The sequence below is a fragment of the Triturus cristatus genome, chromosome 3_1 (assembly GCF_964204655.1).
Source record: "Triturus cristatus chromosome 3_1, aTriCri1.1, whole genome shotgun sequence".
NCBI lineage: Eukaryota > Metazoa > Chordata > Amphibia > Caudata > Salamandridae > Triturus > Triturus cristatus.
The window spans coordinates 64445761-64458553 of record NC_140583.1 but is presented as its reverse complement, the minus strand read 5'-3'; positions in this window follow the sequence as shown (position 1 = coordinate 64458553).

Sequence of the window (12793 nt, the reverse complement as noted above, 5' to 3'; positions counted from 1 at the left end):
TCTGTGAGTGTGTGACACAGTACATAGGCCTCCTCATAGACCCAAACCCTGCTCTCTGCGTGCTGTACCACTCTGTGAGTGTGTGACAAGGTACACAGGCCTCCTCACAGACCCACGCCCTGCTCTCTGCGTGCTGTACCACTCTGTGAGTGTGTGACACGGTACACAGGCCTCCTCACAGACCCAAGACCTGCTTGTCCTCTCTGTGTGCTGTACCACTCTGTGAGTGTGTGACACAGTACACAGGCCTCCCGATAGACCCAAGCCCTGCTCTCTGCGTGCTGTACCACTCTGAGTGTGCGACACGGTACACAGGCCTCCTCACAGACCCAAGCCCTGCTTGTCCTCTCTGTGTGCTGTACCACTCTGAGTGTGTGACACAGTACACAGGCCTCCTCACAGACCCACGCCCTGCTCTCTGCGTGCTGTACCACTCTGTGAGTGTGTGACACAGTACACAGACCTCCTCACAGACCTAAGCCCTGCTTGTCCGCTCTGATTGTTGTACCACTCTGTGTGTGTGTAACATGGTACAAAGGCCTCCTCACAGACCCACGCCATGAGAGTTCTCTAATATACTGTATCTGTGCGAGTTTGTGAGACAGCCCCAGGCCTCCCCCAGACCCAGCCCTGCTTGCGTCTCTGTGTGCTGTATCACTCTGTGAGTGTGAGACGCCATTCCTGGGCCCCTTGCCTACTGTAAACATGGCCTCGATTCTGTTTTCACAGGAAGTGATTAAATGAGACATGGCTGCGTGCCTCGAGCCCCCCTCTGCGCTGCAGCGGCGTCCAACTCTTTAAACAAACAAACACCATCAGAATGCCTGCAGTTTTCACGTTTTCCCAGACTGCTGCCCTGCCTGAAGTGCCTCGTTGCTGCCCCCCCCAGCCCCATCTTTCCACTGCCGAGAAATAAACTGTATTTTCATATAGCACCAGGGCTTACTTTGTGGAACAATTCTGACTGCAGGGTGGACGCCCCTGCTGCAGGAGTAAAGCAGAAAGGGGTATATCCTTGCAGTCAAATGGTAAGTTGGCAAAATCTACACCTTTTGTAAACTAATTATTTTATCTTCTTAACACTTTGTGTGTTTTTAGGAAATGTCATACTTTTTGGGTGAAATTATGGAATTATTTTTTTTAGGTGAAAATGTTATTTCCTTTTTCATATATTCCAACATTTTAGAAGAAAAAAGTCAGAGATTAATAAAAAAAACAAGCATTTGCAATGCAATCAGTCTCGCCTTTGGGACCTTATATTTATTTAGCTATGGAGCACATTAGCCTGGGTATTGAAACATCTACTGTTCTTTGACATAGAGGGAAAGTAAGCACCAAACTGCGTGACATGGCAGGCTGGTATGGGGACACATGGAGACAAATATTGCCTTTCAGCGGGAAATGGTATAGTCCAAAGCTCTGTTTTTATATAAAATCAGGGCATTCGGTGGTCATAACACTGAAAATACAAGATTTGAAAAAAATATTATTGACCACAGGTGCTCGTGAAAAACAATTTTTAGGACTGGAATCTAGAGAATGATAAAGTGATTCTGGTAAGTTAAATAGAGGCAGTTGCCAGAAAAATTTAAAAAAAGAAAGTCCCTCAGTAGAAAGCAATTCTGGTATTGTTTTGACCTCTACTGGTCGTTTTCTATCAAGACAGTTAAATAGAGGCAGTTGAACAGAAAACAAATTTCCTATTCGGAAGCAGACAAGTCCTAGGGCTGATCTCCAGAGCCCACAAAGTACATACACTTACAAGCGTTTGCAATGCAATAGCTCCTGGCGGATGAGGGGTGAAACTAGTCCTAGGATGATTGTTTCCAGTCCAGGGAGGACCTGGGATTCCATCAATCAATTGTGTATTTTTTGCTTATTTGCCCTAAGTGTGCCGGGTATGCCCAGACGTGGATCCCGGGCTCACTGTGCCACTGGATTCAAGCTATCCTGGCTGATGAGGGGTGAAACCAGTCCTAGGATGCTTGTTTCCGGTCCAGGGACGACCTGACTTGGCAGTTCGGTCTGGACTGTTCCCATGAGGCACAGGGTCAAGACTGATTTGCATATGGCCAGGTCTAAACTGAGGTGGCATGGTGAGCAAAAAAATGATGAATTTAACTCATACCTCTTGACTGGGGGTGAATGTTTTGATTTGCTCTGCATTCTGACCATCAATTGTGCGTCTTTTGCTTTTTTGCCCTAAGTGTGCTGGGTATGCCCAGACATGGATCCTGGGCTCACTGTGCCACTGGATTCAAGCTATCCTGGCTGATGAGGGGTGAAACCCCGAAACTGGTCCTGAGATACTTGTTTCTGGTCCAGGAAGGACCTGGCTTGGTAGTTCAGGCTGGACTGTTCCCATGAGGCACAGGGTCAAGACTGATTTGCATATGGCCATGTCTAAAGTGGGGTGGCGAAGTGAGCAAAACAATGATGCATTTAACCTAGATCTCTTGACTGGTGATGAATGTTCAGAATCTTTCTGCATTTGTTCCATCAATAGTGTTTTTTTTGCTAATTCATCTTGTGTGCATGAATGATTTAATTGGGAGAACCTGGGGGCATTTTAACAAGGGCTTTATCTCCGCTTTTTTGGCTTTAAAAGCCAAAGAAGTGGAGATAAAAATATCGCCCTATCAACAACAGGGTGCTAACAGGCAAAATCGCATGTTAGCACCCTTTTTCACTACACTTCCCTTTGCATCTCTAATGAGATGCAAAGTGGGCGTTCCAGAGCAAAATAATAGGAGAAATGTCACTAAGCGATATTTCTCCTATTATCAAGCTTCACGCAAACCCTGTTAGAGACAAAAAAAGCAGCGCTAACCACGATTAACGCTGCTTTTTTACGTCTGCTAATTTTCAGACTTAGCCATGTAATCCAATGGGAGGTGGATTGCATGGCTGAGTCCACCATGGGCTATCAACAAGGATATCCCTCTCCTTGTAGTTTTATCGCTGCATTACCAGCGATAACCTCCCAAAATGCCGCTATCGCTGGATCTTTTTATCGCCTAGGCGGTTAGCGTTGTTAATAACGCGATAACCAGGCGATATTATCCAGCGATAGCGGGCGTTAAAAAAATTAATGCTAAGCACCCTTAGCGTTCATTTTCCCTGTTCCTTGTTAATATGCCCCCTGGTAACTAACATTTTGTGATGAAGGGATGAGGTTGAAACCCTCCAGGATCATGTCTTAATAATATAAATTGCACATAATCAAGATAGCTTAATTTGCTATGCCATACCGGGAATTCTTGAATCTCAAGGGAAAAATATGTATCTGTAACTGTTTTAAAAAAGATGACCTCTATTGTTTGGCTAAAGTGCTTTGCTGTGAACTCCTCCTCGGCTGACAATTAATGTGTTCTAAGACTTCCGCTCACTGTCGTGCTGTAATTGGCTAGCCTGCCCCAGTGGTTCTCCTCCACGGTTGGGTATTAGTGTGTTCTAAGAGATCTGCTCCCTGCTGTAATTAGCTAGACTGCCCCGTTGGTTCTCCCCCTCTTGGCTGGGTATTGGTCTGTTAAAGCATCTGCTCCCTGCTGTGCTGTGATTGGCTAGACTGCCCCGATGGTTCTCCCCCTCTTGGCTGGGTATTGGTGTGTTCTAAGCGTCTGCTCCCTGCTGTGCTGTGATTGGCTAGCCTGTGCCATTGGTTCTCCTCCTCGGCTGGGTATTAGTGTGTTCTAGGATGTCTGCTCCCTGCTGTGCTGTGATTGGCTAGACTGCCCCGATGTTTCATGCCTGGGAACTCAAATGTTTTTTGCATTCCTATCACCATTGTTGGTCAGCCACTATTTAAGTCCTCCTTCTGTTCCATTTCCTTTATACCCCTGACTCTCTCTCTGAGTAAATATACACAAGTGTTATTATGTTCCTAAAAGAAGCTGGAAATGTACAATTTGTTTTTCTTACCAGTCAGAAGCACGAAGAAAGCACTATGGCAGGCAGAGAGAGTGCGACGCAAGTGCTGTGCACTGGCCCGCAGGAGCAGGTTACTGGCAGTGCATACACTGAGATACACAATACCCGGCACTGTCGGGGGAAGCCCGCAGATGAATCAGGTCTTTGCATGCATGAATCCGGCAGCGGGAGACTAGTTTTGAAATCGGTAGCCTCCTGCCTGAATCGGGAGTGTTGGCATGTATGATTTTTACGTCTTATATGAGCTGGTCCAGTGCGACTGTGGCTGTGGACCAAGCTGCAGTACCTACCGTAGATGCCGCCAGTGGTGGTAATTACAAAGCACATTGCGAGGGTGCTTTTAACCCACCAGCGCCATTCTGCTGAAGAGCCCCTCAAACTTCCTGCCATGGTCACATTTCATTCTTTAAGAAGGTTGAACAACACTGAATGCGTCACTTAACATGTATGTGGTGATGTGTTAAAGCGCGGTGAAAACACAACAAGCCTGCTGCCACACAAGCAATCACAGAAGGACATTCCTCACATTGGCTGTCAAGAGCTGCAAAGTGGGAGGAGTTGTATCCACACGGAGGGCAGAGTCAGGTTGGTATTGACCAACCACACTGTACTGTGGAGGGAGAGGCTGGTGGTGACCTTCCTCTTCTGTTGTTGCTCCCCAGACGGTGACCCGGCCTGAGTAGATTCACTTCAGAGACAATGGACAGGTGTGAAGAGGACTCCAATGTCACTTCCTCTAGTGTCTGCATCACCTGTGGAGACACACCCTGCTCCAGTGCTTGCTAAGGATGAATGTAAGTAATTGGGTAATAATTTGGGGTGGTTGACTACCCACCTCAAGGAATAATCCCAGCCCTTGTCGGGATGAAAACTCATAGTCGCTAAATTGACCTGAGCTCAACCCCTGCAGCTGTGGCACAGAGCAGACAGGCTTAAATTAGGGCAATTTGTTAAAGTGTTTAAGCAGTAACAAAACAGCAATAAAGCAAAAATGCCAAACAATAGGAATCCCAAACAAAGTGACAAAAATCCAATTAGGGGAACCAAAGATATAACTTTTTATAGATTTAAGGGAAAATTGCTTCAAAAAGCACAACAGCGCAAATCCTAATCTGTGGTTGTGGTAGACCATGACCCAGGCATGACATGAGGCTGAAAGCGAAGGAGCCCAAGTCGGGTACTTAAGTCGTTTGTTGTGGTCAAAGATTTACCTTCTTAGTCTTTTTAGTCCCAATCCACAACAATAGTACACTTATAAGGCCGCTAGGGCCTCAGAGGAGGCGCGTAGATACATACGGGATGTCAGTCAGAGGGCTACAGAATGTTCCAGTCGAGGTCCAGTTGCCACTGGTCAGCTGTGTGTCTCCAGGAAAAGGATTCTTGCAGACTGTTGTCTCCCTGCAGCTTTGCAGGAGGGCGGCCATCTGACTCTTGGAGTCTACTTCTTTGTCATGGATACATGAGGGAACATGTCCAGTCCTTCAGGGCGCCTCCAGGGTCTCTAGACAGCAAGCCCAGCCCTCTTCTGATCTTCTGAAGGTACAGGAAGTGTTTGGAAGTGGGTGCCTGTAGGAACCCCATCTATGTCTGGCAATAGCTAGAGGGTGGGGTGACTCCTAGCCCCTCCATAACCAATGGGAGCCATTGTTTTTGCAGTTCCTGATTGTCTTACTGCAAGCAGGCTCAAAATGCCATGTGTCAGAGCATTTTCAAGATGGCGAAAGAGACTTTAGCCACACTAAATGTGGGCTCTGAGGGCGGTGATTGTGTGTGAAGAGTGCAATATGGTAATCCTAGTGTCCTCCCACATCTAACTCTAAATTCAATTCGAGGCAGGCCATCTACCTACAACAAACCCAGAGATAGAAGTCTGGTAGGACAATAGCAGGGTCCGTCAGCAACCAGACAGGGGATCCACAAGAATTTACTTGCCATCCTATTCTCTCTCTTTCAAGTGTACCCCCAAATACTACATGTAGCTCAACAGACATGTCCAGCAGGATTTGACACTGTGCTGTCAAAAAGATGCGCACCCTGCACATTCCGTGGATTCAGAGGAGTACTCACTGCCCATTCAGGTCAGTCTACTGTTTGCTCCTGGAAGGCATTTCACGCCTTTTTCACATCTATTCGAGGCTGAGCACAGGCTGAGTGCTACCAAAGACATTTTTAATTAGCATTCGGAGAGTTTAGGCAGGTGAGTACTAACTTACCAAGAGTTACTTTTCCCTACTATTTATTATAAATCCAACTTCGCCACTGAGTTGGATTTTAAGTAAACTATTATAAATAGTGGTTTCATTATTTTTCAAGCTGATCCCATTCACAAAATACAGTATTAGTGGTGTAATGTGTACTCTGGTTTTCTACAAAGTAAGGCTTATGTAGGGGTGGCTTACTAATATGCAAAAGGGGGTTTATTACCTGTCAGGTTGCAGTGTAGCAGTCAGGCTACATGGAGTAGGCCTGAAGCCATGTTTTCTTTTGTTCTATTAGTGAATGGCACAATCAGTGCTGCATTCCACACATGACAGCTAACTTTTAATGCCATGGGTATATTTCTGCACCATATACTATGGCCTCATGGAAAATTTAAATAAGCCAATCCGGTATTAGCCAGTTTCCACATAGTTTAGGGGTCAGAGCACATACACTGGGTACTGGATAGCAGTGCCCCAGTGTGCAAAACTTAAAAACCAGCAATAAAATAGGGTCTAGAAAAAGGCTAAAAATTGGAGGGCCATGCACCAGAGGTGGATTGCCTACAATGATGATGAGCAAGAGAATATTGTTTTCATTCATTGCCTGTGACGTCCTAACCGTAGTGACAGAGAGTGATTGAGACATGTCCAGCTCCTCTCTTGATAGTACAGCTTCTACCTGATCCCCTTAGCAACCGAAGGCCCTCATGGACCACAAACTTGGGTTAAAATATTTGAATATACATCTCTTTTTGAGCATTTGTGTTTCTTATAATGCATGCAAACATGTTCCCAAGAGAAGCAGTGTGTCTTAGGTAAAAATCTGAATATTTTGGAGGATGCAGGATGGTGGTCCACCATGGAGGGGTATGTGATGGGGACCATCAGGGCATGGACTTTGCACATGCTGACCACGGACATTTGCACCTTCCAATCACTCAATTGTCCTAAGTGAAATGGTATGTCATATGCCCTAGTGACATGTGATAGGTTTCAGGGACGAATGATTGGGACTGTCATCGTATGTTCTACTGACATCTTGCGTGTCTCATGAGACATGTAATTGGGACCGCAAGGGCAAAGGCTTTGTCAACATCAATTGCACCGGTACAATTTCCGATAAGCACCATCAGTAACATGGTCCCAACTGGAAGCCTATGGAATCCCTTTAAGATTTACCTAGAAAATTAAGGGGGAGATCCCAGATGAGGAATCAACGATTCTAGCCGATATTTCAACCCCTCAATCTGGGCATTAGGAGTTAAAGTACCCAGAATGGGGAATAACCTGCGGACCCAGGAATGGACTGTCCTTCACCACATGTGAATTACTGATTCTTGGAACTTTTCTACAGACATTTTCCACCGTCTCTGTGGGACCTTGATAGGCTCATTATGACCTGGGGCACCTTATGCGTGTACTACTTGGAGCACCATGCCTGTCTTGGGGATTTGGGGTGGAGAGGCTGGGGTGCTGGGCAGAGGAGAAAGAGCTTGTGCTGGGTTTTGTATGCGGGAGGACCTGGAAGTGTGCACTTTATCCTCCACAGGTGTCAAAGAATATAGAATAATGGAAGAGGTGGTTAGGAACGAATTTTAGGGGCATCGGAGGGGAGGGGGGGGGGGGGAGAGATTGAGGGGTGTTCTGTACAGAGAGATACTATACGGTTGAGTCCAAGAACATTTAGGGTAGTGTAACAGGTAGTGTTGAGTGTCATTAAAATATCACACATACGACTTGCTAATGTCATACATAAGCATGCCCTAACACACGTACCCCCCCTCACACACAGAGTTATGCAAGGACTAAACTGCTCTTTATAGATCTCCTTGTGAATATTTGTGATTCTTGTTTATAGGAGCCTGAAGGCACTAAAGAGTTAACCTTCACCTTCACAGACAGGGAGGCACGTGCTATAACTCTGGTGCACTTTACATGACTGAGCTGTAAGAGGAGGGGGCGCCAAAAGGCCACATATTCTTTAGCCTGAGTTAGTCTCTAAGCATCCTACCACGAATCTGCAAGCGGGCTTGTTCCAGGCGTTAGGGATTCTCATTTCATCACATTGAGAAAGACTTTCTTCCAGTTCCTTCATCCAGTTTTTATTCTTTACAAGGTGTTCTGTATTTTTATTTAATTATGTAAAGCAAACAAAAGCATTTTACTGTGTAAACGCTTGAGGCATTCAACCATGAGAAAAGTAAAAGCGAACCCATTAAGGTCAAAGACAGTGAGAAAGACTCCAACTATTACAAAACGGGTCTCACTTTCTCATTTAATTTTAATAATTACAAAATGTTTAAACTTCACCAAGCCAACAGAGAAGAGGCAAATACAGCCCAAATAAAGTCACAAAAAAAAGATAAACACACACAGAAAATACGCAATGGCTCTAATTGGTAACACGATCTTTCATTTGGGCATCGTCTGTCCATTCTGGAGAAGATTGCATTTGCCATGCCTGTCTTGGATGGAACTCCTCACAGCGATTCAATATATTGGACCACTCATGCCAAGTGACCTGTGGTCTGCACCGGTGCACTGTGCTCTCCAAGGCTACAAGTTTACTCACGCCCTTTAGCCACGTGTCAGGGCTGTGCTCTGACTTACAGATGGGTAACGGGGGATGTTTTAGGGGAAGTAAAGTCTTGGAAACTTCCGAGCACCTCCAAGGTGAAGGCATTGTATGGACACATGAAGGGAACACCTAAATGTTAATTGAGTAAGGGGTAACTCTTAAAGGGTCACTTTCAGCTCTCTGATTTAAGCCAAGGTCACTTTGGCAACCTTTTTAAGGCGTAATTTGAAGTCCTCGAAGGGAAAATGAACCCTGGCCTGGAGGTGCTACTCATGCATGGAAGTGGGAAACTTGAGAAATGTAAACTGATATGAAATATTAAGTGAAGGCTGTGAGGAATCTGTATAAAGTTAAATAAACACAATGAGATTTGTTTAGATTCAGATCAGGCGGCATCCCCAAGCCCACGCCAGCACCTGGACCAGCAAGAAATCTTCATCAACCGGTGACGATCATCACATTCCTGGCATCTGGGCTCTTATTGCCTCTCAAATGCCTTTTTTGACCGAGTAACAATTATAATTGTTTTTATAGATTGTTTACTACCCCTGACGAGGCATTGAAGTGCTTTTCCGAGAGTTGCACGCTACTTCGGAACCCAAAAAGGATTAGTGGTGGATTTGAATATTGAGTTAATTTGAGCGGTGGACATTTGAGTCTGTGGCCAACCTTCAAAAAGGGGACATATGTGCCCTCAGGTCTCTGTTTATCTTTGACTCAATGGCCAGGAAGGGGTGCTAGCTACAGGCATAAGGCAGTGTGGTCTCTTTAAGTAGAGTCACGCTACTTTGCCGTTCATTCAACATCTGCCTGCAGTGTCATGCATGGTCATGCCCGCTGCCACGCTAGGCTCCTGTGCTCGAGCAGGCAGTCACATAGTAACCCCGTAAGACCGTGTCCTATAAGGCGAGTACTAGAAGGGTTGACTTCAAACAGAGCCTCTGCCACAGTTTTGGGCTGACTGATGTCTTAAAGAGTTGAAGAGCTGGAGCCGCACTATTTAACCACCTTAGGTAGTGGCAAATGGAGACAGGAACTTTAATGAACTGCTGCTTTCGGCCGGAAATGCAACAGCATTTATTGACAAATCTAAAGAAAGCAATAGAACATAACACAATCAAATGCACAAGCAACACATCAGCATAATTAAAACACGACAGGGCACAACACAACAAAACAGACTAAACAGAATGCAACACAACAAACATGTCACAAAACAACATCACGGTGCATAAATGCAGCATAAAAGTTCAGCAGAACAAAAAACACACAGAACATATCACCACCACAATAAATATATTCAGAAACATTATTGTTACACATTACCACCTCTAGAAACCTGCATAAGGCAGTTTTATGGGAGTTTGCACCAAGCACTGCCTTACCTTACCACCAAAGCCATAAAATGGATCCAGTGGAAAATGTTTTGTGATCTGTAAGAAAATGTGAGAGTCTCTTGTTCTTATGTGTCCTATGATTGGCTACATGCCTCTCTCCTCTGACAATTCAGCCACCCCTAGTAAGGGTCGCTCTGATAATGTTACTGGGGGAACACCTTCCTGACCCATCTCTGGGAAGTTCGTTTTATCGTGGATAAATGACGGGAATACTGAAGTGGATCCTCGAGTTTGAAGCATATTTCCGTGGGACTAAATGAGAGAACAGATGTTGACTTTGTAGTGTCCCTGGAATGCAGACGGATTTAGTCTCATAGAACTCTTGATTCACACAGGTACCACAAGTCACGTTCAGGGGGCTGACTTCACCTGCTCCTTAAATGGCATAGCTCCCACTTGCACTACATCATATGCCTATTGTCACACTCACATGATGTACGCTGTAGCCCTGCCAACTTTCTCTGGCTTGTCACCTGTGGCCATAGGCTTGCATGTCCCCAACCCTGATATCCTCGCGCTAATCTAACAGACTATGGGGCAGATTTCCAAGAAAGTAACGCATCTGTAGAGATGCGTCACTTTCCCTGTGCCACCCTGAGAAACGCTTGCACCACCATGGATGCACCATATTTACAATACGGTGCACCATGGCGCAAATATTGACAGATGCGTCAGATATTCTGACGTATCTGTTGGGGCAAAAGTCATACATTGCTGGAGTCGAGTTGCAAGAACGAACCAACAATAGCAATGCATTTTGAGGCCTATTCCCACTACACTGCGTCGCTCCTTACGCCTACTGCAAGCAGGCGTATGGTTTTGGCGTAGTGGCATCCTAGAAGTGACGCAGTGGAATCTTATAGATTTCACTGCGTCACTTTTATGAGGCTTTCCTGCGTGGGAACACCCACCTTGCCTATATTTTACCTGATGCAGGTACAACGTGACCCATATCCCTAGATGCGTCACAAAAATTGGCCGCATTTTTTACGCTGCTGATGCGTCACATAAGTGATGCAACGGGGCGCAAAAGTGTTGCATGGGGCTTGTAAATCTGCCCCTACATTTCTAAGAACCTCCACAGCACTATTAGCAGTGTCCTTGTCCTTGTGTCAGCATCAATGCCTGAAGCCCCATGTCAGCGTCTCCCGCCATGTGGCGCACACCCCCGTCTCTTGCATAAGAAGCTGCACGTGCGCCACGAGGACGCAGACAAGAGCCTTCCCGCGCGTCATCCACGTGCCAGACTCCGTTTACGTCACTGGGCCGCTTCCAGGTGATGTTGACATTGCAATCACTTGGAAACAGAATGGTCGTTCCTTTTCACTGAGCCCAGGGAAAAAAGGTGTTTACGTCTTCTGGTTTCCACCGCACACCACGCACTTCTGTCTTGAACCAGGCCCAAGGACAGCAGTGACTTGAGACTGTGGGAGCGTTTTGCAAAAAGCACAGTCCCGGGGCCAAAAGTACACAAGACACTAGAGAAACAAAGAATAAAAATGCAGGTTGAACGTGTACAGGGTGTGCTGGAGCACTCCCATCCGTTTGATAGTTGGTAATTCTATTAGATGAAAAACAATCCGTTTGTCAATCCGGGTATGAGGAATGCTTCAGTTTGCTGCGTGCCCTGCATACCCTGCTTGGGTTGCGATTCCAGGTGGCATAAGGGCGTTAAGTCTGTAAATTGGACGTGCAGAGAGTATTAGTGCTGTCCAGTTTTTGGCCATGGCTGGCACTGGAGATTGACGCACTCAAAGTTGGCATTGCAGATGGCGGCAGGGATTTTCACTCATTCCTCTAATCTGGACAGGTACAGTGGTGTGCAGCCGCAGCGGGGGCTGCCACTGAGCCTCGTGGCCCCACAAGACGGGTCACAATGAACTTATAACGTACTGCTTTATGAGCCCACTTCTGTCTGTTATTGATGAGAAGGCCTATAAATGATATTTCACTCGAATGCTGTGACAGAGCAAAGGGGCGGGGGCGCAGAACAGCTACTGGAGAAACAATAACGGAGAGAAATCTGGGAAGGACAAAAGGAAATAACAAGCATTTACAATGCAACGGTCTCGGCATTGTTAAAGTTAGAGCTATTGGCATTGCTCATGACAATGCCGTTTCTTTAAATGTGTTAATAACAAAAACATAAACAAAAATAATGTCATGAGCAATGCCAATAGCTCTAATTTTACCAATGCCGAGACCATTGCATTGTAAATGCTTGTTATATAGCGCGATCTTGACCCGAATCCAATCAGGTATCGGAGCGCTTTACACAAGCACCCGTTGCGTTACATGAGGACACACATTCATTGTTTTGTTAGGCACGGGGAGATTAAGTGATTTGCCCAGAATCACAGGAGGTTCAGCGTCATTGCCGAGACTCGAACCCAGTTCCCCGGCCTAGTGCCCTAGCCGTTAGGCCAACTCCTGGTTACCTGCGTACTAGAAACAAGTTTGTGTTGAAATCTTAATTATGCAGCTGATTGTGGGTTATGTGACCAGTCACCAGTGCGGCAAATGTACATTTATGTGGCTTAGCGCCAAGAAACCGTCTGCGTGCGCTTTATGGAGCATCGTAAACATAACATAACGTGGACAAAGCAGCGGCTGCAGAACTCCAGTGCCCTGGGTGAGTGCAGCTCACTGAAGCCTCCACTCCCACCGCTAACCCAGTTACGTCACTC